The sequence below is a fragment of the Littorina saxatilis genome, linkage group LG9, assembly GCF_037325665.1.
Source record: "Littorina saxatilis isolate snail1 linkage group LG9, US_GU_Lsax_2.0, whole genome shotgun sequence".
NCBI classification, from domain to species: domain Eukaryota; kingdom Metazoa; phylum Mollusca; class Gastropoda; order Littorinimorpha; family Littorinidae; genus Littorina; species Littorina saxatilis.
The window spans coordinates 19,822,356-19,847,383 of NC_090253.1; the positions used below are offsets into that span (position 1 = coordinate 19,822,356).

At 41.4% G+C, this 25,028-nt stretch overlaps 1 long non-coding RNA gene across 1 annotated transcript in view; it reads left to right on the forward strand.

The window, feature by feature from the left end:
• The window catches only part of LOC138975554 (uncharacterized), a 324,129-nt gene that overhangs the window by 108,608 nt on the left and 190,493 nt on the right, over nt 1-25,028 (forward strand). The gene's annotated exons all lie outside the window — the stretch shown is intronic.

The window sequence follows — 25,028 nt, forward strand, 5'->3', positions numbered from 1 at the left end:
AGCGCTTATTTATCCTTCGCGGATTATGACTTTATTCAGTTATTCTGCAGAAAAGACAAATGCTGGAGAAAAACCGTTCTTTTCTGCTGCATTTCTGCATAATGTCATCTCTTCGCCGAAGCAGCGTTTTTTTTCTGCAGCAAAACATTTTACTGCAGTAAAATTGAAACCAAGAATGCTGCAGTAAAACGGTGCTGTTGTTTGACTGCAGAAAACCTGTTTACATTTTTTCTGCAGCATTTTGTACTGGCTCTTGGCGGATTATGACATTATTCAGTTATTCTGGAGAAAAACCGAAATGCTGGAGAAACTGAAACTGTCTTTTCTGCAGCATTTCTGCATAATGTCATCTTTCGCCGAAGCAACGTTTTGTTACTGCAGTAAAACAGTTTTTCTGAAGCATAATGTTTACTTGGTTTTCTGCAGCATTATTGCGATTAACTTTTTCTTCAGAATAGTCTGTGACAGTTTTTCTGGAGAAAAACGAACGACCTTGTAAAGTAGCGTTTGTATCCGTCGCCCCCTGGGATAGTATAATAGTTTGTTCCGGAGTGTACCAATCAGAAGGCGTGTAGCATAAGGGCATTATATTCAACTTCACAATGGCGGCCGAACGTGAACAATTTCTGAAGCAAATCGAACACGAAGTGGACTACTGCGTTCGTCTGGGAAAATGTGACAATGTTGCTGACAGGTGCCATTGTTTAATTTGAAACATTGAACTTCCGGCGGAAAGGAAGTCAGACAGACAAAATACATTCGTGTCACGCACAACTATTGGTAATTCTGGATGAGTCCATCTCTCGACAGAGGGGGGCTCGCGTGCTCGAACATTATAATGAGCCAGTACAAAATGCTGCAGAAAAAGTGTAAACAGGTTTTCTGCAGTAAAACAACAGCACCGTTTTACTGCAGCATTCTTGATTTCAATTTTACTGCAGTAAAATGTTTTGCTCCATAAAAACCCGTTGCTTCGGCGAAAGATGACATCATGCAGAAATACCGCAGAAAAGACAGTTTTTCTCCAGCATTTCTGTTTTTCTGCAGAATAACTGAATAATGCCAAAATGCTGAAGAAAAAGTGTAAACAGTTTTTCTCCAGTAAAACAACATCACCGTTTTACTGCAGCATTCTTGATTTCAATTTTACTGCAGTAAAACTGTTTTACTGCAGAAAAAAACGTTGCTCTCGCGAAAGATGACATTATGCAGAAATGCTGCAGAAACAAACAGTTATTCGCCAGCATTTCTGTTTTTCTGCAGAATAACTGAATAAAGTCATAATCCGATAAGGATACTTATTCTAAATCAATGCTGTCTATATTTTTTCTTTGGAACACGTGAATTGGGAGTGTGACCTCTTTCAATTTTCAATACATTAGATTCATTTCTGGTGGGTGTTCCGGGCAACAGAAAACCCTCCCTGGATTACATCCAAACGTGACCCTCCACCACGGAATGAATCGCATGTCACCTTTGCATGATTTTCATATTTTTACATTTTCCTAAAGAATTTTTTATGTTCTATCCAGTGGTGAAAACCGTTTTAGAAAAGAGCGAAAACTGTTTGAGTTATAAGCCTGTGACTAAGGTGACCCTCACACTGTTACCAGACACTCCCCGGACTTACATTAAGCCTAGCTCAGAACCGCGCGAGATGACATGCGACTCATTTCGTGGTGGAGTGTCACAAATGTGGCCAAACACTGAATATAGACAACTCTACATACGGAACAAACCAAAAACGGAAGAAGGAAAGAATCGTCAATGATTGTTAATTGTCTTACGATGCTTATTTATCTGCAATTACGATCTTGCGTGCACTTAAAATCACGTACAACACAGGGAAACACATTGTTGTTTAGAAAGTATTGTCCATGAATCACCTTGGTAGTCTTCTTCAGCATTCAAGTTCATCTCATGCGAATGTTTTGTTGAGATGAGTCTTAGGCCTATTCGTCATTTTGAGTTTTCTAGTTTTGAAAGAAGCTCCTTGTGCCAGAAAATCGATACTGCGTTTAGTTCATAAAAAACGAACACTGTTGTTGACGGCAAGGTACGAAATACTAGCAGAAAGGAAACAAATTGGTACACATCGTCTGGGTACTGGCGTTGTAAAAAAAAAGAGAAAAAAAAAGATTTAAAACAAATTATACATACGTATATATATATTTATATATGTATAAAAATGGCCAGCCTACCAGATATGCAAATACTTGGAGGAAGTGAATAAGCTTTCAGTTCTTTTGGCTTGACTTTGAAGTTTCAACTGTGTTTTGACTATCAAAACGAGAACTCCCAACGACACAAAAACGGATCTTCAGACAAAACTGCCTTTGTGGTGTTTACTAAAAACAAGACAAACCAAAGTTGAAACAGATTGTGTAACAGATTATAGTTCAATATGGCCATGATGCCAGTATACATAACACGCCCGAGGAATGCCTTTGAACCATTGGCAGATTTTGTTGGTGGCGACATGAATACTGGTGCACGCGTTACTTTCATCATAATGGGTGTTGTTATGATTTTCTCCGGGTTCATCGGGAACTGTTTGCTTCTACTCGTCATCTTCAAGCAGTTCAAACGCCAACAGAGCGTTCACATTCTGTTTGTGGCCAATTTGTCCTTGGCTGACCTTGTCACCTTGGGATACTGGTTCACCTTCTTCGTCCTTGACCTCATTCTGAATCGTCACCCGGTCGTGAACAATGCTCACTGCGTCTTCAATGGGGTCTTTGTTACTGCAATGTACTCGGTAAGTTTCTCCAATCTATTTCAATATGATTTGTACTTTGCATCAAAAGAATAGGCTTCGTTAAAGGAGCAGTGCATGAGTCACAGCATTGCTGAAGCAACGAATTTTCTTTTTGCCGCAGATTACGATACAAACAGTCAAAAGCTTTACACAACTATTTCACAGATGCCTTCACATACCTTTAGTGTTGCCAGCCAAACGAAACTTCATGCGATTAGTCAGTTCGCATCTCCCGCCAAAATGTATTCAACATTTCCCGTGATCACGTTCTGGGGCTCAAGGCTGTATGCGGTATGCCAAAATGTATTCAACATTTCCCGTGATCACGTTCTGGGGCTCAAGGCTGTGTGCGGTATGCCAAAATGGACACACATATCATCTGGTACAATGTTTGTACGTAATAAAACGCACTGTAATCCTTTTCACGAGTTTTCATTTATAACCAACTGGGTAACAAATAACACTGTTCCCCCATGTAACAAATCGAGATGGTGAATGGGTTTGAGCTTTCAGGTGAAACGTAGATTGTCAAAGTAAAGGCCAATCAGTCTGATTATTTGATGTGTGGAACCATCGCGGCTTTGGATTCGTGTTTGCGAGGATAACGATTGTAAATATTCACTCTCAAAGACCTAATCAATGTTGATAATTACCGCGGCGACTCATTGTCAATTTGCAACTTATCTCTGTAATCGCAAAATGCACTACGAAAAGTCATATAACACTTACAAGAAAAGGAATATGCCCAAAACTTACGGAACTCGCAAATAAATTATGATGACAGCTCTGTACATTTTTAGACTGGAAGAAAAGCGACGAAGAAGTTACGTTTGACGTCACAGACGAGTATGACGTATTATCTCGAACTACTGAAACGTTTTGAGGCCCTGAAATGCATTATAAAAATTACGTTCAGAATAGGGATCCCGTCTGTTATTGTGCGTACTTTTGCTCATCCAAAAATCGACCTTGGTCGATAAAGATGAAACCTAAGACGATATGCACCCCTCGGACCAACAAAAAAGCTGGTCTGTCAACAAGCCACCAAACATCTTATAATGTCTTGACATGAAGTACCCCAAATAGACTAACAGACTTCCATGTTGGCTTTTGACTTAATTAGTTCACGTGCGGGACGAGATGTGAGCCTGATCGAGGGCCACACCTTCCTTTTCGGAGAATGACCGAAGTCAATTCGTAAAAGGATTGCAGTTTTTGACTCCTTGAATAAAAGTCGATGAAACTCGGTATTTCGTTCAAACGGATAGCTGCCCCGTACACAGGGGCGTGACAAGTTCAGTAACTTTAAGTGATCTAAAAAAAATAAGATACAGATCTCGTCAGTATGAATCTGCACTTTGGAATGAAAGCAGTTGTGTCAGAAACGTCATCCTGAACTCAGGTCAAAATGAGTTACTTCCCTTCGGGTCTCATTTATCCCTGAAAGGATGCCTTGGTTTTCTTTCTGTGGGTAAGAAATCGATTTTTTTAACATATTTAGAGCTTTTCGTAATGTGTTATTGATATAAGCAGATTCGCGATCGTCGATAATGATTTTTCATGTTTTTTTTGTAATGTTTGAATTACAAAGGAATTGATATGCAAGACAGTTTCAAGCGGGTGTATTTCCTGTGCAAACAACTCTAAATATGGCAAAAGTGTCACGTGATAATCAACTTTGGCTACGAAGCAGACGATACTTTTTCCGTAACCATTTTGGAGTGATGCAACAATATCACGGTCTCCTTCCCACACCAGTCTCAACATTTCGACTTGTTTTAACCTGAGAACGATGTCTTTATCATAACTGTGAAGAACAGAACGGAGATCACTGTCGAAGTCGGCCAATCGGCAATTATTTTTGTCTCAGTTGAGAGATAACTCTGTATTCTTGTTTTGATAGATTCCGCACAGTAAATATACATCCTGTCAGAGAGACCAGCGATAGCGTGGACCGATGATTATCAGAATGTCAGAAACGTGTGTTTGACTTGGAAACTAGCACATATATTTAATCTCTTTCAGGTGAGTATTGCCTTCCTGGTCAGCATCTCCCTCAACCGCTACCTGCACGTGTGTCACTCTCACCTTTACAGCCGTGTCTTCACGCTGCCTCGCACTGTGGCTTGGAGCCTCCTCATCTGGTTGGGCAGCTTCTTCATGGCCCTCCTACCAGTCATGGACAACATAGAGCACACCAACTATCGCTACAATCCGGTCACCAGATTCTGCTCCTACAACCGCGCAAGAGTCAACTACATGAAGGTCCTAACTCTGGTGTACGCCATCTTTCCCATGATGTTTGTTGCCTACTGCAACTTCGCCATTTTCCGCTACTGGAGACGAGGTAGACTCCGCACAAGCCGGCCATGTCCGCTAGTTGAGAGGGTGGCAGCCAAACGACAGAAACGTGTTGCCAGGTTACGGGCTGCTGTGAAGAGGGATAAGGTGGTATGTACTGCGACTAGGACAATAACTCAGAGAAATGAGGAGCCTGTAGAACCTACCACAAGCGTAGTGCTGTCCCGGCCCGCCGCCAAGGCAACTATTGAGATATTGAACAACAGAGACCTGAATCCTGAAGACGCAAAGAGTATGGAGTCAGTGGAAAGTCAGTGTCAAAACAGCGACGAGGCTGAATGCACTGTTTTTGACACTGATCCAGATGCTATTGTTCATGTCGCTGACGGCAAAGTCAGAGCTGTTGACGACGAAGTCTCCGACCACTCTTTGTCAAGCGGATCTGTGGACGTAAACTCTGAAGACCTTTTCAATGGATGCCAAGAAAACCAGGAAAGCGAAAACAACGAAGCTGTTGATAGTTTAAGGAGACAGCCCGATGCTACGGCAAAGCAAAGCTCTGTAGTTGCTGGCGACATTGAAAATACTTCTCAGCAACCATCAAAATGCTCAGAAACTGTCAAGAAAGGCGCAAAACCATCATCTATACTGAAGTCACCGACGCCAACTATACATGTTATTTCTGGGTCACCTCCAATGCGTCCAAAACGCACACCAGCCAAGCAAGCTGACAAGATTCCAAGGACAGCCAATCAAACTGCCAAGAAGCGAGCCAAGAGAACCAAAGCCAGAGAGGTGGCCTTCGTCCGTTCTCTCTTCGTCATCTTTCTTCTTGCGGTTGTTACGTTCATCACGTACGGCGCCATGATCGTTCTCGCCTCATACGTCCGCCTGCCGCCTGAGGTCGTCATCCTGGGCAACTTCTTCCTGTACTTCAACAACTCGGTGAACTGGATTGTGTACGGCGTTATGAACCCGGCCTTCAGACAGGGATACGTTCTCTACGCGCGGAAAATACTCACAGCTTTTTGTTTTTGGAGGAAAGCTCGGGGGGAGGTTATGCAGCTCAATGTATCGCTCTGCAGTCTCGTCAGGCCAACAGGTCAAGGAAGTAACGTCACCACCAGTGACCTTAGCCCTTCGACTACGTCACAAACTTCCCATTGAGCTTATTACTATGAAGCAGAAGATGATAACGCAGGCTGCTCCGCCTGCTTTTCATCATAGGTCTTTGAGACCTTTTGTCACACTCGACGTTTTGAACCCTGATCAAATGTTCTTGACCTTTTGGTCCTCGTCATTTTAGTTCTCTCCCACGATGAAAATATTAATACCAAGTCCTGTGCGGCAACCAAATGACACTGCGGGCATTTTCCCACCCCTACTATCTATTACATTTTGCGCTCGCCACCTTCCATTCCCCTTAATCATAGACATGTGTACATTTTTAGAAAAGGCAGCGGGTAGAGATTCAATATTTTGCTTAATCACAGTCTACAGTGCTTTAAATATTTCTTTATTGTTGCTCTGATATTTAGTACACACACACACACACACACACACACACACACACACACACACACACACATACCCACACCCACACACACACACACACAAACACACACACACAAACACACAAACACACACACACAGACACGCTCACACACAGACACACGCAAGGTCACATAAAAAAGATGAACAAATGACCGGGTTGGACCACAGATGGATTGGACCACCGGCCACAGAGAATTGTGTATTTGTGGTAGATAATAAAACAAGTTAGTTTTACTCTTGGTAAAGAAGTCTTACTGCTGCAACAGAGCAACCCTTTTGTTGTTGTACTTAATTGTTTTTCCCGCAATTTTCTTCTTCATCATCTGTTTGTATCTTTGTTTCTCAATGCTGTTCCTGCTTTTCTAGTTCTTCACAATACTTCTATATTTTGTAGTATGTGCTTCTCTGTTCCCACACTTGCTTAGATATATGTGAACGTTATAAACTTTTAGAACGTTGTTTTTGCAGTGATAGACCTGAATGTAAAATGTTTTAAGGCCCCCCCCAAAAAATAGGTCTGTTTACGGTAACCCGACCGACCCTAGTTTTTTCGCGCGACCCTAGACTTTTTTTGGCATTTGGAAAAAAAAAAATCTTGTTTTTTTGGGCAAAATAACGTAAAAATATGTTATTTTGGAGAAAAAAAAGAAGAAAAATCCCGACCTACCGACCCTATTTTTTGGGCCTATGTTACCGTAAACAGACCTATTTTATTTTTTTGGCCTAACCAACCAACCAACCAACCAACCAACCAACCAACCAACCTGACCGGCACGGTTGGCCTAGTGGTAAGGCGTCCGCCCCGTGATCGGGAGGTCGTGGGTTCGAACCCCGGCCGGGTCATACCTAAGACTTTAAAATTGGCAATCTAGTGGCTGCTCCGCCTGGCGTCTGGCATTATGGGGTTAGTGCTAGGACTGGTTGGTCCGGTGTCAGAATAATGTGACTGGGTGAGACGTGAAGCCTGTGCTGCGACTTCTGTCTTGTGTGTGGCGCACGTTATATGTCAAAGCAGCACCGCCCTGATATGGCCCTTCGTGGTCGGCTGGGCGTTAAGCAAACAAACAAACCAACCAACCAACCAACCAACCACACATGCTTAGGCCTTTCAGTTGGTCAAATGTATTTGGGTTAAAGGCACAGTAAGCCTCCCGTAAACCATCACAGAGCTCCCCGAGCGTCTAAATACAGTACAAGCATACTTCCATTTGAACGCTCACCGAACGGGAACATCCTGGCTGCTTTCTGTCGAGCGTGAGACATTTTCAAAGAATTTATTTTCGTAGACTTGTTCCGTTAACAACAACGGCGCCTCGTTTTTGCGCTAGACCTAACTTTTAAAATCTAAATAATAAATTGACAGCTTGTTACACAAACATTCTTTAATCATAAAAGAATTCGTTTTTCATCAAGACAAGATCAGAACAATTCGAAGTTGTGAAAGTTTAAAAAAAGAAAAGCCCGGAAGCAGGGTCACGCAAGGGTCGTAGCAGACGACGGCCGGTTTATCAGTGCAAATCGCCGTTCCTCTCAACAGTCAAAAGCCATCGCTAGAGTTCTTGTGAACCACAGCCGTTGTTTCGTGCATACAAAAAACGTGCTATTGTAGATAAGCTCACGTCGAGTCGCATTCAAATGACTAACTATGACGACTGCATTGTCAAAAGGGAAAACTGGATCACACGGGTTCACGATGGCTCAGGGGTAAGATAAACCACGCAAAAATAAATTCTTTGAAAATTGTTCGCTCTTTACGGAGGGCACCTAGGATGTTCTCAATTGGTGAGTGTTTAAATGAAATGGTGTTTGTACTGTGTGTAAAAGCCTGACCGTATCTGTGATGGTTTACGGGAGGCTTACTCTGCCTTTAATAGATGTGTTTTAATCTTTTTGAAGTCTTTGGTTGTATTTCCGCTCGTTATGTGTTTTGCATGATAAAAAATAAAAATCCGCTCTTTCTGTGTTTTGCATAACTTTTGTTTTATTCTGATGCATTGGTGCGTTTAGGGTAAAGCTGTTATTTAACTTTGTACTTGTACTTGTTTGTTCCCTTTGATTGAGGAGATATAGTACTGTGATAGAGAAGGTTGTGGAGCTTAACTTTTTCTTTGATTAGTTGGCAACGACACATCAACCTCTTGTGGGAAAAAAGGGCCCATTTAGAAGCCAAAGACTGGCACCTGTAGACAAACAGAGACACACACAGACACACACACACACACACAGACAGACAGACACACACACTGCAAATACACACCCTCACACACACACACACACACACACACACACACACACACACACACACACACACACACACACACACACTATCATTAGTAGCAAAAAAGGAGAAACAAAATAGCACTTTACCCTTTTTTCGAAGAATCAGTTCACTACGCGATGCCATCTGCTGTCTTGTATTAGACCATCTGGGTGCAGTCCTCTTTTGTCCTGCAGTACAGTTCCTGCTCCTCTTTTGTCCTGCAGTACAGTTCCTTCCCCTCTTTTGTCCTGCAGTACAGTTCCTTCCCCTCCTTTGTCCTGCAGCCCAGTTCCTTCCCCTCTTTTGTCTTGCAGCACAGTTCTTTCCCCTCTTTCGTCCTGCAGTACAGTTCCTTCCCCTCTTTTGTCTTGCAGCACAGTTCCTTCCCGTCTTTTGTCTTGCAGTACAGTTCCTTCCTCTCTTTTGTCCTGCAGCACAGTTCCTTCCCCTCTTTTGTCTTGCAGCACAGTTCCTTCCCGTCTTTTGTCTTGCAGTACAGTTCCTTCCGCTCTTTTGTCTTGCAGCACAGTTCCTTCCCCTCTTTTGTCCTGCAGCACAGTTCCTTGCCCTCTTTTGTCCTGCAGCACAGTTCCTTCCCCTCTTTTGTCCTGCAGCACAGTTCCTTCCCCTCAGGACTTTTCCTTAAAACAAGGAAGATCATACGCATGCACTCACGCACGTACGCGCGCACGTAACCGCGCACGCACACACATACACACAAACACACATAAGAACACACACACACACACACACACACACACGCAAACATGTACGCATGTAAGGACACACGCACAGACACAGACACACACACACACACAGTGACACACACACAGTGACACACACACACACACACAGTGACACACACACACACTTATATACACACATGTACGCACGTAAGACACACACACACACACACACACACACACACACACACACACGTACACACACTCACATTCATACACACACACAGACACACACACACACGTACACACACTCACATACATACACACACACACACACACACACACACACACACACGCACAGTTGTATCCGCTTTGATGTTAGCGAGCGTTCTGTCTTAACCCCGGAACATCTTACGCGAGAAGCAGGAAGCCTTTTATATGTACTTAAACTTGGAGAGCAGTCAACAAAAATAATCCATTGTTGCTCCACATCAAACATATTAACAAAGTTAACAGAAGGAACAAAGCAAACCCAACATGGAACATAGTTTTAAAATAATTGACATATATTTACTGCCCCTTGTTAAAGTGATAGGAATTATTTTTAATTGATAAGAACTGTACATACAAAGATGTTCTTTTGTAAGTTCAAGGAGCGCTTAGGCGAGATAGCCAGAAAAAACAAACAAACATAGGGATTCGAATGCCATATGTTCTAAAATAACAACTAAAACTTGAATATTAGGAATCAGTCGTTTTTACAACAACAGTACTGAAGAAATTACGAAGATTCAAAATCATCATTCAAATGATCACTGCTGAAGAAGATTGATAAAGGAACAAAATAGAACACAAAACACAGTAACTTAACTGGTAAAGTGAAAAAACAAAAACAGTTTTGTACTCACTTCTGAAACTAAATGTCCAGGATGAAACACAAACAAACATGAAATTCAACATGTAAAAGTGGTGACAAGGAAAAATATGAATATCCTTTAACGAGCTAGAGTTTGAACTGTGGTGCATATACTAGCCCTACCCCAGTAATTTTGACAGAAATATGGTTTTAGTTTACCTTCTGAGATAAAAAGCAAATGAAAGTAACATGACTTTTATAAGATAGTTTTTCAAGGGTTGCTAAGGAGAGAAATAAAAATAAAACGAATCGTTAAGCGCTTATTTATAAGATAGTGTATGACAAGTAATAATGAGGCATGACATCTTTGCACAAGAATTACCGCTGAATAAATTTGTAAAATTAAAAAGCAAAAGAGCACCATTTTCGAGCATAAATATCTGGTTTCAATCATTTCTTTATAAATGCTGTCGATTTGTGCTCGTTTTGTTTTGTTTGAGTGTTTCAATTGCTTTGTTGCTTTCATTGGTGTTTTAACACAAATACAGAGGATCTTTTTTCATTAATCCTTTTATGATTACTAAAGAGGAGGAAATCCTGCTTGATTTCCTAGTCCGCATACCAAGCGCTACTCTTACATGTGACACAGGCAACGAATAAAATAATAGAAAGTTCGACTTTATTCGCGTTCGATTTTGCCTTTTGAGGTGTGTGTGTTTATTGTAGTTTAGTATTAATGGTGTCCTAATTTATGCAAGAACCTTCTTGTGCGAAAGAGATCCACACTGCCCGATTATTTTCTTAAACATAATGACAAAACACCGCCTGAGTGGCTCATCAACTTTGGACGCTCGATACGGTTTAGCTATTAAAATATAGAAAGTCATCTGACTATGGTAAACTTCACGAACTGCTTGTTGATTTGTTGATCTTTTTCAAAATGAGCGGTTAAGCAGTTTACAAGTCCTGAGGTTAAACCATTATTTTGTTCCTGTTGATCTGTAGCCAGTGTCATTCGTTCGGCATTTTGGGGTCTTTGGTCATCTAAGTTCCTTGTAATAAATATCCTTAAACAATTCTATTAACCCTGAAAGTCACACACACACACACACACACACACACACACACACACACACACACACACACACACACACACACACACGCACACACACACACACACTTTATCAATAGTTTATTTTGAGTGGCTGTACTTCTGTGCGACAGACATGACATTATACAAGAAGGTAAAGCAGAATCGGCTGACTGACTGAGTGATACAAGCATTTTCACACCTCTTTGAAGGCCTGTAACCTGAAACTGAAGTATCACATTCGCTTGAGAAAACACACACACACACACACACACACACACACACACACACACACACACACACACACACACACACACACACACACACACACACACACACACACACACACACACACACACACACACACACACACACACACACACACACACACACACACACACACACAATATGAAATGTTTTAGTGTCATTAAAACTGGACATGCATCCTTTAAAGCGTCGTTGTATATGACCTCCAAAGGGCTGGCGATGACATGTGAGACTCCGGAGGATCTTGTGACGAAGCAGAGGGATCGATGTGACTCTCGATGTAGGTTTTTCCCATTGCTTGAGGTCTCACACGAGCTGGAGACTCCAAACTTGATTGTGGCGAAGCTGAGTAGTCAGTGTAAAGTTCTGGGTTGCTTTTTGACATTGGTTGCATCGCCAGACTACACCTGGAAGCACTCAGCGACGTGGTCTCTGTGTCTGTTTTCCGGTTGCTTTCATAGGCCTTGAGAAGTTGAGCGTAGCCTTGCTTGAAAGCCGGATTCATAACGCCGTACACGATCCAGTTCACCGAGTAGTTTAGGAACAGGAAAAAGGTGCCCGCAATGAAGATCTCAGTCGTCACAGCGTGAGGGACCATGTGGTTCACCACGAGGATGGCACCGTAGGGGACGAAAGAGAAGACGAGGAGAAGAAAGACAACGAAGAGAGAACGGACGAAAGCCATCTCCCTTGCTCTCCTTTTCTTGTGTAGCTTCTGAAGTTGGTGCATGGCGGTTTTGGGATGTGTAGGACTTCTCACGGTTGATGGGAGGGAGAGCGATGTTGGCAATACTGACGTCACTTCAAGTGGCAGGTGTGACGTGGTAGGTGACAGTGTCGTCATACCAGCTTGAGCATCTGAGCTTTCTGAAGGTCCCTCTTCAGTGTCATGAGAACCTTGAACAACGATAAATTGTTTGCACAGTACAGGAGTATCGTGAAAGTCTTGGTCAGAGTTATCGTCCTCTTCGCTGACTTTGTAAATTTTCTCTTCATCCTGAGATCCCACTGATGAACTGAAAAGAAAGGGCTTAGCATTCGGAAGAGTTTGTCTCTTCTGGTATCTGCTTGCCCGACCCTCGTCTGCGATGTGTACTTTGGTCGTAGCTAACATTCTGTCACAGCTGTTATCGAATGGGCCATGTTTCACGGAAGTGCCAGCATTGCCTGTACAGTCATCACTTCCACTCAAGACATTGGAGAGAGTTTGATCTTCAACTCCCAGCTCCGTCACAGAAGCGGTATCATTTAAGCTGGCCAGCCTGTGCGCTTCCACGTTATCTTCATGTCTACGTGTTGCGAGTCCAGCAGCAGTGCTGTCGATCTTGTTCCGCTTTTTGACACCAACCTTCCACCTGGCCAGTCGTTTGCCCCTCTCTTTTTTAAGCAACGGATAACGCCTAGTGTTGCTCATTCCCGTTTGTCTCCAGTGGCGGAAAATGGCCAAGTTACAGTAAGCAACACACAGCATGGATAAGATTGCACCAGCGATTACAAACATGGTGACGTAGCTGAACTTTTTTCTACTGAAAGAGCAGAAGTGACTGACGATGTTGTAGCGGTAGGTGGTGCCCTCTTCTCCATCTAGCACAGGCACTAGGGCAAGGAGGAGACTGGCCAGCCAGATGAGGAGGCACCAAGCCACAGTGCGAGGCAGCGTGAAGACACGGCTGTACAGGTGAGAGTGGCACACGTGCAGGTAGCGGTTGAGGGAGATGCTCAGCAGAAACGAAACTGACACCTGCATAGAAACACAAAAAAATAGATTTCAGTATGAACCTAATACACTAACAGTCAATTTATGTCACGGAAAAAGAACCAAGTTTTGACAAAATCGTCAAAAAAGACCGACGGTTCAAATATCAAGAAAACTTAATCCAGCAATAAAGAGACAAGGAAACATAACAAGTCGCGTAAGGCAAAATTACTACATTTAGTCAAGCTGTGGAACTCACAGAATGAAACTGAACGCACTGCATTTTTTCACAATGACCGTAGTCCGCCGCTTGTGCAAAACGGAGTGAAACTGACGAGCCTGTTTAGCGCGGTAGTGGTTTCGCTGTGCTGCATAGCACGCTTTTCTGTGCCTCTCTTCGTTTTAACTTTCTGAGCGTGTTTTTAATCCAAACATATCATATCTATATGTTTTGGGAATCAGGAACCGACAAGGAATAAGATGAAATTGATTTTAAATCGATTTCGGAAATTTAATTTTGATCATAATTTTTATATTTTTAATTTTCAGAGATTGTTTTTAATCCGAATATAACATATTTATATGTTTTTGGAATCAGGAAATGATGTAGAATAAGATAAACGTAAATTTGGATCGTTTTATATATAAAAAAATGTATTACAATTTTCAGATTTTTAATGACCAAAGTCATTAATTAAATTTTTAGCCACCAAGCTGAAATGCAATACCGAAGTCCGGCCTTTGTCGAAGATTGCTTTACAAAAATGTCAATCAATTTGATTGAAAAATGAGGGTGTGACAGTGCCGCCTTAACTTTTACAAAAAGCCGGATATGACGTCATCAAAAGTATTTATTGAAATAAAGAAAAAAACATCCGGGGATATCATTCCCAGGAACTCTCATGTAAAATTGCATAAAGATCGGTCCAGTAGTTTGGTCTGAATCGCTCTACACACACACACACGCACAGACACAGACACAGACACAGACACAGACACAGACACACACACACACACACACACACACACACACACACACACACACACACACACACATACACATACACCACGACCCTCGTCTCGATTCCCCCTCTATGTTAAAACATTTAGTCAAAACTTGTAAATGTAAATGTTAAATTGACTAAGTATACATCCGTGTCTCTGCCTGTGCGGATGTGTGTGCGTGTATGGTTTGTGCACCTGTCTTCGTCTTCTTTTGAGCGCGTTCGTGCGTGTGTGTGTGTGTGTGTGTGTGTGTTTGCTCATTAAAACAAAGAAAAAATAATTCAAGTTGTCTCATGTATGAAATAAGCATACACATACACGAAGTTTTTGACATTCAACAGCTGAACCTTGTTTCCGCTTCCACCTCTTTCAAGTTTCGTTAATCCATGTCTATTTATTTATACCCTTCACCCGTTCTTCCCTAGTACCCCCCCCCCCCTCCCCCTCCCACCCTGTCCTCTAAATTATTGCCGGATTTGCTTACCAGGTACAGAGTGGCCATCAATACTCCGTTGACCACACAGTGGATATTGTTCACGACCGGATGACGCTTCAAAATGAGGTCAAGGACGAAGAAGGCGAACCAGTATCCCAAGGTCAAAAGGTCAGCCAAGGACAGGTTGGCCACGAAAAGAATGTGCACACTTTTCTTGCTACTGAACTGTTTGAAGATGACGATCAGAAACAGACAATTACCGATGACGCCACATAAGATCATGAGGATACCGATTGTGACAAACACAGCACGCGCACCATCATGGATGTCCTTCCCGATAAAATCTTCGTTTGGAGGGTCTTCTGTGCTGGTGTTCATTTTGAAAAGAACAACAACTGGCTATTTGATTTTGGTGTTTGAGGATCAGTGTTGAGTGTTAACAGCACAACGAGAACATTATGCTTTCGTTAGAAAGTGTACTGTTACACTTTTGAGTAAGAGTTTTCTGAAGAAACGGTAATACAAAAAATTGGGGTTGTAAATCACTGCAAAATGTTAATAAAAATGCAGACTTTGAAAGTGAATTAAGTGTAAACTGCAACAGCGCTGTTACTGTTTTCACTTCAGTATGAAGTATAAAGGACAAAAACAGGTCATTGCTGATGACGCCACAAAGAAAATCGCCAAGACACCAATTGTGATGACCACCGCAATTGCGATGAGGAAAAACACACAGCGGAATTACAACCAAAACATCAAATTCACGCCATTAAAGATTTGTCTCTCTCTGTTTAGTCACATAAACTCAATCATATTCCCAGATTGCAAATGAAGTGACGCATCTTTGTTTTTCACAGAAGCACGTCAACAAAACTGGGTGACACTGAGGACATTAAATCTCAAGTTCATTGTGACACTGCCTGACGACAACACATCTCTGCTTCTCGTGTGAAAAAAGTGTTACATATGAACAGCAATACACTATAGAAAAGTAATGTACATTACGCATTCACATGGTACGTGAGCTGATATTGCTTGTTTTCTTTGACTGCAAATATTTCCCGGTAAGACGCGAGACAATCGTCTTTCATGTGATGGCTGATCTTAATGTAAACTCGGCCAAAAAAACCCCGATTACTACATTTTGTGAACCCCAAGTAAATAAGGATACCCATGTGATTTGTTTCTAACAGTTGTTCATTGCTTAAGGCATTTAAAGTTGCTATCTATACAAGTTTTTGGAATGATGATTTCTTTGACAGAGGTCCCGTGACAGTCAGCTTGAATAAGGGTACCCCGACAATAAGCCTGACAAACATGAAAGTTCCAAATACAAATTTGACAAACAATTTTATTAGGATAAGCAAAATTTACCAACATTTGCATACAAAAATACAGTCCAATTAATTACTTATCCAGCACAGGTTATTTTATATGGCTTTCTTGTTTATTTCTTGTTTTACGTGATTCCCATTGATGCAGGTATCAAACGCATGTGCAGTCATAAACATGAGGTTTTTGCGTAATTTAAAAAAATAATTTTCTCACGACAAACAGCGGTGTCTTTCTGCAAGAATCTAGTGGATTGCTTTGAGGCTTCATGATTTAATGCATATACAAGAGACACTTAAAGTAAATCTCTAAGCATGATAAGCATTTGTTAAAAAGTTATGCAATCTTCCGGTAAACATTTTGAAAGCATTCACTGGTTTGGGCACTTAAAATATTAGTGAATTTTGCCTATCCGGATTTTTGGCTTAAGAGGGCTGTCACACATGCGACTGAGTCGCGCGATTTACCCTGTCACACAGCCGACTCAGTCGTAGAAAACAGCTACGACAAGTCTGCGACTCAGTCTCATGCGATTCCCTCGTAGCTTTGAGGTTTAGAACATGTTCTATTCCTGCGATCCAGTCGTCGGTCAATCGCAGGGGCAGAGCCAACAGAGCCAATCAGAACGCGTTGCTGCGGCCTTGATGCCGTGACGTAAAATAATGGCGTACAGCGTCTCTTCGTCGATTCAAAACTTTTTGGAAGAACAGTTTTTTACTCAGATATATAGGAGACGTTTTAGGGGTGTACAGCGGTCGGAAAACATTAATTGCAGCTGTTTGGGAACTTTATTTCTTGCAAAGGCGTAATGCTGAAAGGAATTTTTCAGAAAGGTAGAGCGACGTTCGAATATTTAGCGACTGCTCTCGCAAAGCGCGTTTGCCGTGTTCACTATGACACGTCACTTCCTCCCCGCTCGCGTGGAGTTATCGTTCGCCAGTCGTTCGTCTATCGTTCATCGTGTGACGGGTCAATGGCCTACGATGTGATGTGCGATCGGCCAAAGACTGAATCGCAAGACTGAATCGCAACGACTGAGTCGCCTGTATGACCGAGGCTTAACACAAGCAGTATGCACAATAACCATACAAAACAACCTGTTCAGGATATACACTTATTTTGGCTTTCTTTAGACTGTATGTATACATTGCTTAATCTATTTTTTTGGGACGATTTTACGTTTTTGTCGTGTCGATTTTTGGGTACCCTCATTTTAGCAGTTAGCACGTGACACATGTGAAGGACATCTTTGTTCAACAAACTACGCCAGATGGCCAAGGTGAAGAGTTTGAATGTACTGACACAGCTAAAATTTGTTTTATAATTATGTGGTACGTACCAAAAATGTACGGCCCCCAACAGAACAGCCTGGAAATGGTGTTTTGTCTCCTCTGCCTTCACGTCCTCCCGACGACAGTCCCAGTCAGGAGACTGAGGATGATGATGATGATGATGATGATGATGATGATGATGATGGTGATGAAGATGAAGAACAATGTCGCAATATTTGTTTTGATGTTAAATGTTGTGGCAAAGTTCAGTTTCCTGTGCTACTTCCGTCCGCCTTAAAGTAGATAGATCTGTGTGTATGTGTGTGTGTGTGTGTGTGTGTGTGTGTGTGTGTGTGTGTGTGTGTGTGTGTGTGTGTGTGTGTGTGTGTGTGTGTGTGTGCGTGTGTGTGTGTGTGTGTGTGTGTAAGTGCGTTCATGTGCTTCTGTGTGTGTGTGTGCCTGTGCCTGTGTGTGTTTGCTAGTGTGTTTGCGTAACATATTATGTGCAGTTTATCTTGGACTACGTGTGCTTACGTTTTGTGAAATCATTTGCGGAAAATAAACTCATGAATCATTGTGAAGTTTTCCCTGGTTTGAAAACGTATTACAAAATGTTGCACGCATTCATGGCATTGCTTGATTACAGATTTCAGTGAGTCATACCTAATTGTGCACGGCTTTCGTCTGCTAGTCTGCTAGCCTTATGGATGATCACCAACACTATAAAAAAAAAGTCGATCAACAGACTCGGGACTCAGAAGAGCGTGCATAACGGAACTGTCAATTTAATTTTTTTTTGATTTAATACATTAGCATAGTTACAGAGCACTTTACAAAGTGCTCAAGAGAACAAGGTCACGACGGACCAGAGTCTTTCTTTCTAAACGTTGACTTCGCGAAGTATCTTTCCCGAAAATTCAGGGCCAAAGCTTCGTGTGCTTCGGAGAGTCGACTTCGCTCAAGCAATATCAGGTGCCCGAGGCACGCACACACACACACACACACACACTCACACACACACACGGATATTTGACCAACAAACCAGCATGATTCAAACCCTCTAACTAGCCTAAACAGTCGCACTCGTGCACACACACACACACACACGGATATTTGACCAACAAACCAGCATGATTCAAACCCTCTAACTAGCCTAAACAGTCGCACTCGTGTATGCTCACACACAACCGTACATGCGCAAACACGCAGTAAACACGCACGTTCACGTGCATCACTGTCACATGGACCAAAGAAGGAAATGTCTGCAGTGTGGTCAATTACAAGTATCAAGCAAACAATACCTTGCTCACGCACGCATTTGGAAAACATTTGTGAACAAGGAAAACATGATGCCCCGTATAGCGCGTTGAATTTTGTGTTCAGAAATCGTCATGATGATGCCCGTGTGCTAATGTTAATACTCCAGAGTGTTTTGTCGTTTACCTTTATTTGTGGGGGCGCAGGGTTTCACTCATGGACGGCTCTTACGTACTTCATGATGTTGCAGGGTTAGTTAAGTTTTGACTTAATGTTTTAACATAGACGGGGAATCGAGACGGTGGTGGTGGTGGTGGTGGTGGTGGTGGTGGTGTGTGTGTGTGTGTGTGTGTGTGTGTGTGTGTGTGTTAGTGTGTGCGCGCGCGCGCGCGCGTGTGTGTGTGTGTGTGTGTGTGTGTGTGTGGACCGATCTTCATGAAACATTACATGTGAGTTCTTGCAAATGATATCCCCAGACCTTTTTTTTAATAAATGTCTTTGATAACGTCATATCCGGATTTTAAAAAAAAATCAATTTGATTGAAATTTTGTTTTGCAATCTTCGTCAAAGCCTGGACTATGATATTGCATTTTAGCTTTGAACAAATCAAGTAATATAATGAGTTTGGTCATTCAAAATCTGAACATTCTAATTAAAATAAAAATTTTAGTAATCAATCCAAAAGGGATTTCATGTTATTCTTTTTAATTTCATGATTCCAAAAAACATAACGTAACCGGTTATAACGAATATTGGTCATAACGCTATCACTAAAAACAAACTGGTTATAACGAAACCGGTTATAACGAGAAACTGCTTACAACGTCAACATTTCTTGTTCCCAGACCAGAAAAAGAACCGGTTAGAACGAAACTATGACGCAAATCCAACTTTTTCGTAACTTATGACTTATGACGTCAACTTTGGAAAGTAATTCATACAACAAGATGGCGACTAAATATTGATTATAACGAACATTTTATTTTTTCCCTGCCAGCGGTGTTCTTAGTTATCACTATAACGAAACCGGGTATAACGAATATTGGTTATAATTTTCCCTGCCAGCGGTGTTCTTAGTTATCACTAAAAACAAACCGGTTATAACGAAAATGCAAAGCAGAAACAAAGGTATAACTTTTGCAACTTGAATTTGTTTGTTCTGTTATAGAGTCACGCTGCAGCTAATTTTCCTTATTCAAATGTATCGTTGCTGATCTGTGTTGACCATTTCATTTTGCGTTCATTTATGGGAAGATTATTATTTAACGACACTATTATTTTAATCCAACTGGATTGCTAGTGTCGCGATAGTTAAGCATTTGTAAACACTGTCAAGTTGTACAGGTTATTTTTGTGCTTCAGTTTTAGTTTGAAAAAAGAATCCATTTTTCCATAAATATGTAGTTCCAAAAGACAAGGATAATTAAATTCATTACAAATGAATTTATTTGAATTGTTTTCACCAGTTTCTATTTGTAAATTGCTTGATAGTTTAAGTAAACATCTAAGTGTTGTTTTTTTGTCTATTTTCTTTTCCGCCTGCAAAACAAAGCCATTATTTTATACACCAATTTTTAGACACCAGGTCTTTTGTTGTTGTTTTTGTTGTTGTTTTTATTTCATTGTTACATTCTTGGGTACAAGGTTATGGCCTAATAAACAGATTTGTTGAAGAACAGAATTCGATGTGTGTGTGTGTGTGTGTGTGTGTGTGTGTGTGTGTGTGTGTGTGTGTGTGTGTGTGTGTGTGTGTGTGTGTGTGTTTATTGTTTCAGGCACACTTTGGTATTTCTGTTGAAAACGATCTCTCTGCTTAATTATTCATTTATTTGACCGTTGTATAGACCACATAACAGTTGATAATTCTCCACTTGAATCTCCAGCTTTCCCTAGGCCTGTTGCATGCCCCATACCACCCCCCCCTCTCTCTCTCTCTGTCTCTCTCTTTCGCCATCTCTCTCTGTCTCTCTCTCTCTCTCACACACACTCTCTCCGTGTATCTCTCTCTCTCTCTCTCTCCGAGTCTCTCTCTCTCTCTCTCTCTCTCTCTCTCTCTCTCTCTCTCTCTCTCTCTCTCTCTCTCTCTCTCTCTCTCATGTACGATTATGTATGTACCTCATTGAATGTTTTAATGATATGACAAAAAGATTACTTATGCAACAGAAAACAATACTTATTTGCCAACATTTTACCATTTTTACGTTGAAAATGTGAAGAAACCGGTTATAACAAAAATTTTCCTCTTGTCTTCGTTATAACCGATCTAATCGATTATAACGAAAATCGATTATAACGAATAAAAAACGTTTTCCCCTGAGATTCGTTATAAACGGTTTCGACTGTAATACGTTATGCTTGAATTAAAAACAAGCTCAGAAAGTTAACAAGGCGAAATTACTACATTTAGTCAAGCTGTCGAACTCAGTCACGGGATGAAACTGAACGCACTGTATTTTTTCACCAAGTACAGCTTCGTCAATCCCCGCGTGAAGAAAATCGCTCACCTTCCACGTGCAAAACGTAGTGATATTGACACGCCAGATAAGCGCGGTAGCGTATTGTGCTAAGCAGGAAAGCGCGCTTTTCTGTATTCTTGTTAACTTTCTGAGCTTGTTTTGAATACAACCTATCATATCTATATGCTTTTGGAATCAGGAAATGATCACAAATAAGATCATTTTTGGATCGATTTCTTACATTTTAATCGTAAGACTAATTATTCTATTTTCGTTAATTGTGATCACATTGTAAGAGTAAACATGACATATGTATATATTTTTAGATTCAGAATGTGATGAAGAATACGATGCAATCAATTTTAAATCTGTTTGCGAAAAATCGATTTTAATGACAACTTTAATGAGCAAACTCATCAATTAAATTGTCAGCCTCCAAGCTGAAATGCAATACCAAAGTCCGGGCTTCGTCGAAGATTACTTGACCAAAGTTTCAACCAATTTGGTTGAAAAATGAGAGCGTGACAGTGCCGCCTCAACTTTCACGAAAAGCCGGATATGACGTCATCAAAGACATTTATAAAAAAAAAATGAAAAAAACGTCTGGGGATATTATACCCAGGAACTCTCATGTAAAATTTCATAAAGATCGGTCCAGTAGTTTACTCTGAATCGCTCTACACACACACACACACACACACACACACACACACACACACACACACACAGACACACACACACAACGCACATACACCACGACCCTCGTCTCGATTCCCCCCTCTACGTTAAAACATTTAGTCAAAACTTGACTAAATGTAAAAAGAATAATGAAAATCGCGCTTTCCTGTGAAACGCTGTAGGCTACTGCCCTATAATGGCATGACGCTTCAAGCGATCAGCGAGTCGGCCGCGGGTTATCGACAAAACCATTGTCGTGATATGCCACAGTGTGTTCACACGCCGTGGATCGTGTAACTCTGCATTTGCGCCACCGCAACTTTTTATTGCTTCACGCCGACGAAGAGGCAAGCTGCGAGGTAGGTCTCTCGAATGATAAATTAAATTGTTAGAATGCTAGGCACTCAGCATGTTCTCAAGTGTTGCATTTCACATACTTATATCCTTAGCTATATTTCTGTATATATTTTTTTATGCTTTGATGGCCCTGGTGATCGTGACGATCTGTTTTTCTTCTCGTTTCCCCATGTTTTGGGCATATTATCAGTTTCTGCGTCAAATGCAACAAAACGGAGATTACTGGTTATTCTTGGACATGTTCACTGATAACTTTAATGTTTTATGAATCTCCACGTGTAGTTTCTCTGTATATAGTTCCATATCCCATGACCTCCCTTCTTTGTCTCTGTTACTTCAGTATGGGTATATATGTTGTATTTTTATAGCTCAATAAATACATCATGGACTCCAAAAAATATATGATAGTGCAGATTCCGATTTGGGCAAAGGACTACTTTCCTCCCGACCTTTGACCTCGCGCCGAACAATGTGACACATTTGTATGAAGTTCTAAAATCGTATTGCACGGCTCAGAAAACCATATCAGTTGCACGCAAAAATGAATCTCAGAACTGATCTGATGTATGAGATGCAATAAGCAAAAGTTTCTTTCATTATGAAAGCAATGCAGGTCGAAAAAAACGAACATTCAACTTACAAGATAACCAGATGCTAGCGAACCAAAACAAAAACACGAGTACCCTCCCCTTGCATCGTTAGCAGACGACTTTTGAGAATCTGTCGGTAGTGTGTTTTGGTGTGCGCCTTCAGCTATCAAACATCGGCTGTTTCACGTGTTTTGCGAGCAAGTCTACTCTTTTGCCTGGCTCTGCAGTAAGTCCACATATTTTTCCGTAATCCAGTCATATTCCTTCAAAATGCAATCAATCGGCGGTGACAGACGTGTCGGTCGCGTTTTCCTCACACCCATACCAGTTTAAGTTCATCCATGCAAACACACTCGCAAAACAGTTTATCACGTAGATACATTTCAAATAGGGAGCAAATGGTTAAATCTAAACCTACATATTTGTTCCCTAAAATTTGCTTCTCTGTCAATAAGCCTAATTACACACGTTCGAGAAAAACAACGTGGAATCAATTCTGAATCGAGTAAGCCAAATGGGTCCCAACCCCGTTTCGCCCGTTCTGCCGACCTGAAACGCAAAACAAAAGAATTGTGCGCTTCAACTAAATTAATTTCTATTCGACTTCATTACTTTCTTGCAACTTATGAACCTTTACTTAAAGCTTTTAAATGGTCTGAAAGTAGTGTTACCGCGTACTTATCGATGCACTCATTCGTTTTATTTTTTCAGCGACGGTCACTTAGTTTAAGGTTGCAAAAGGGCTAAGTCTCGCTGGCAACAGTTTTACCCTGCACAGATCGCAACAGTGCCGCTAGTAGTCTACACTTTGTGTTTGATGGTAGAATGGGATATACAGATTACAACACTCGTGGTTTTTTATATGGCTTGTATTTCAGTCAAGACCCAGCGGGAATATCAATCGAGAGCCACTCGCCAGAGGCTCGTGTCTCCCGATGATATTCATCCGCTGGGTCTTGACTGAAATACAAGCCATATAAAAAACCACTCGTGTTGTAACCTATACATATATACTTTGCAAGAAGCAGATAAAAACAGAGTGTCAACAACTCTCTGTAATTCGCCACCGCATCAATTCAATGTTAGATGTAACTCGCCACCGCATTTTTTGTTATTCGTCACCGCACTACGCAAATTGTTATTTTCAAACGCATCAACATCGTGGAGGCATTTAAACCTTTATTTTTGTCACAAAACTGACAGCAATTGATAGGAGCATTTTAACTTTAGTGCTGCAAGTTTTAAACTCAGGGGCGTGGCGTGATCTTGCCTATGCAAAGGATTTAAAGGCACCATGAGTTGACAAATCAAACTGTAGTATTTCTTCTTCTTCTTCTTCTTCTTCTTCTTCTTCCCGGACTGTTCCAAATCCATCTGCAACCAAACCACTCGTATCCCGTCAGAAAAGTTATTGTATAAGCATATGTGATTGAAGAGCGCAGCGATTCTTGCCATTCTAGCAATAAACACTCAGTGGCTGAAATCACTAAGTTTGACAATATGGAACCTACCTCTTCCTGTTTGATTTGCGGTCACTTGAGTCTGAAACTGGGCCTGGAACGCTCCTGTTAAAAACATTGTGGGGCCAAATACCACATAATTCTAAAATTCTTAAGCTTCGTTGGTGTTTATGTGTGTGAAATAATTCTAATATTCAGTCATTCCTATTACCAGCGACAACACAAAAACTCATCAGTTTGACGCTGGAAGAGAAAAGAACGCCTCTGACAGACGTGACGTTTTTCGGGAAAGAAGAATGACGAAGAATGTGGGAGTGAAACGCCGACAGGTGGTCTCAAAACCGGGTTCTACAAAAGCTGAACTATACACTGAACTGAACAACTCCAAATCAATATTTTCAATTGGAAGTGACAGAATCACTGAACTCTTCAACATATTATGCAATTCATTAGAAAGTTGCGGTGGCGAATAACATCCAAGACGTGAAATTGCGGTGGCGAATTACACCAAGCATCGGTGGCGTATAACATGAAGTCTAATTGTTTGTGTTTTCTTTTGCCGCGTGCGTCACCCAAAGACAAAATTGTGCAACAGCATTCATCAAGAATACAAAGGACATGTTTAGCTCACAGGATATCATCACGGGAATGCATCAACTAGTGCTGTTTCGTTGAAGTTACGAAGGAAGGGACAAATCGTGCAATTTCAGCTACAATTCC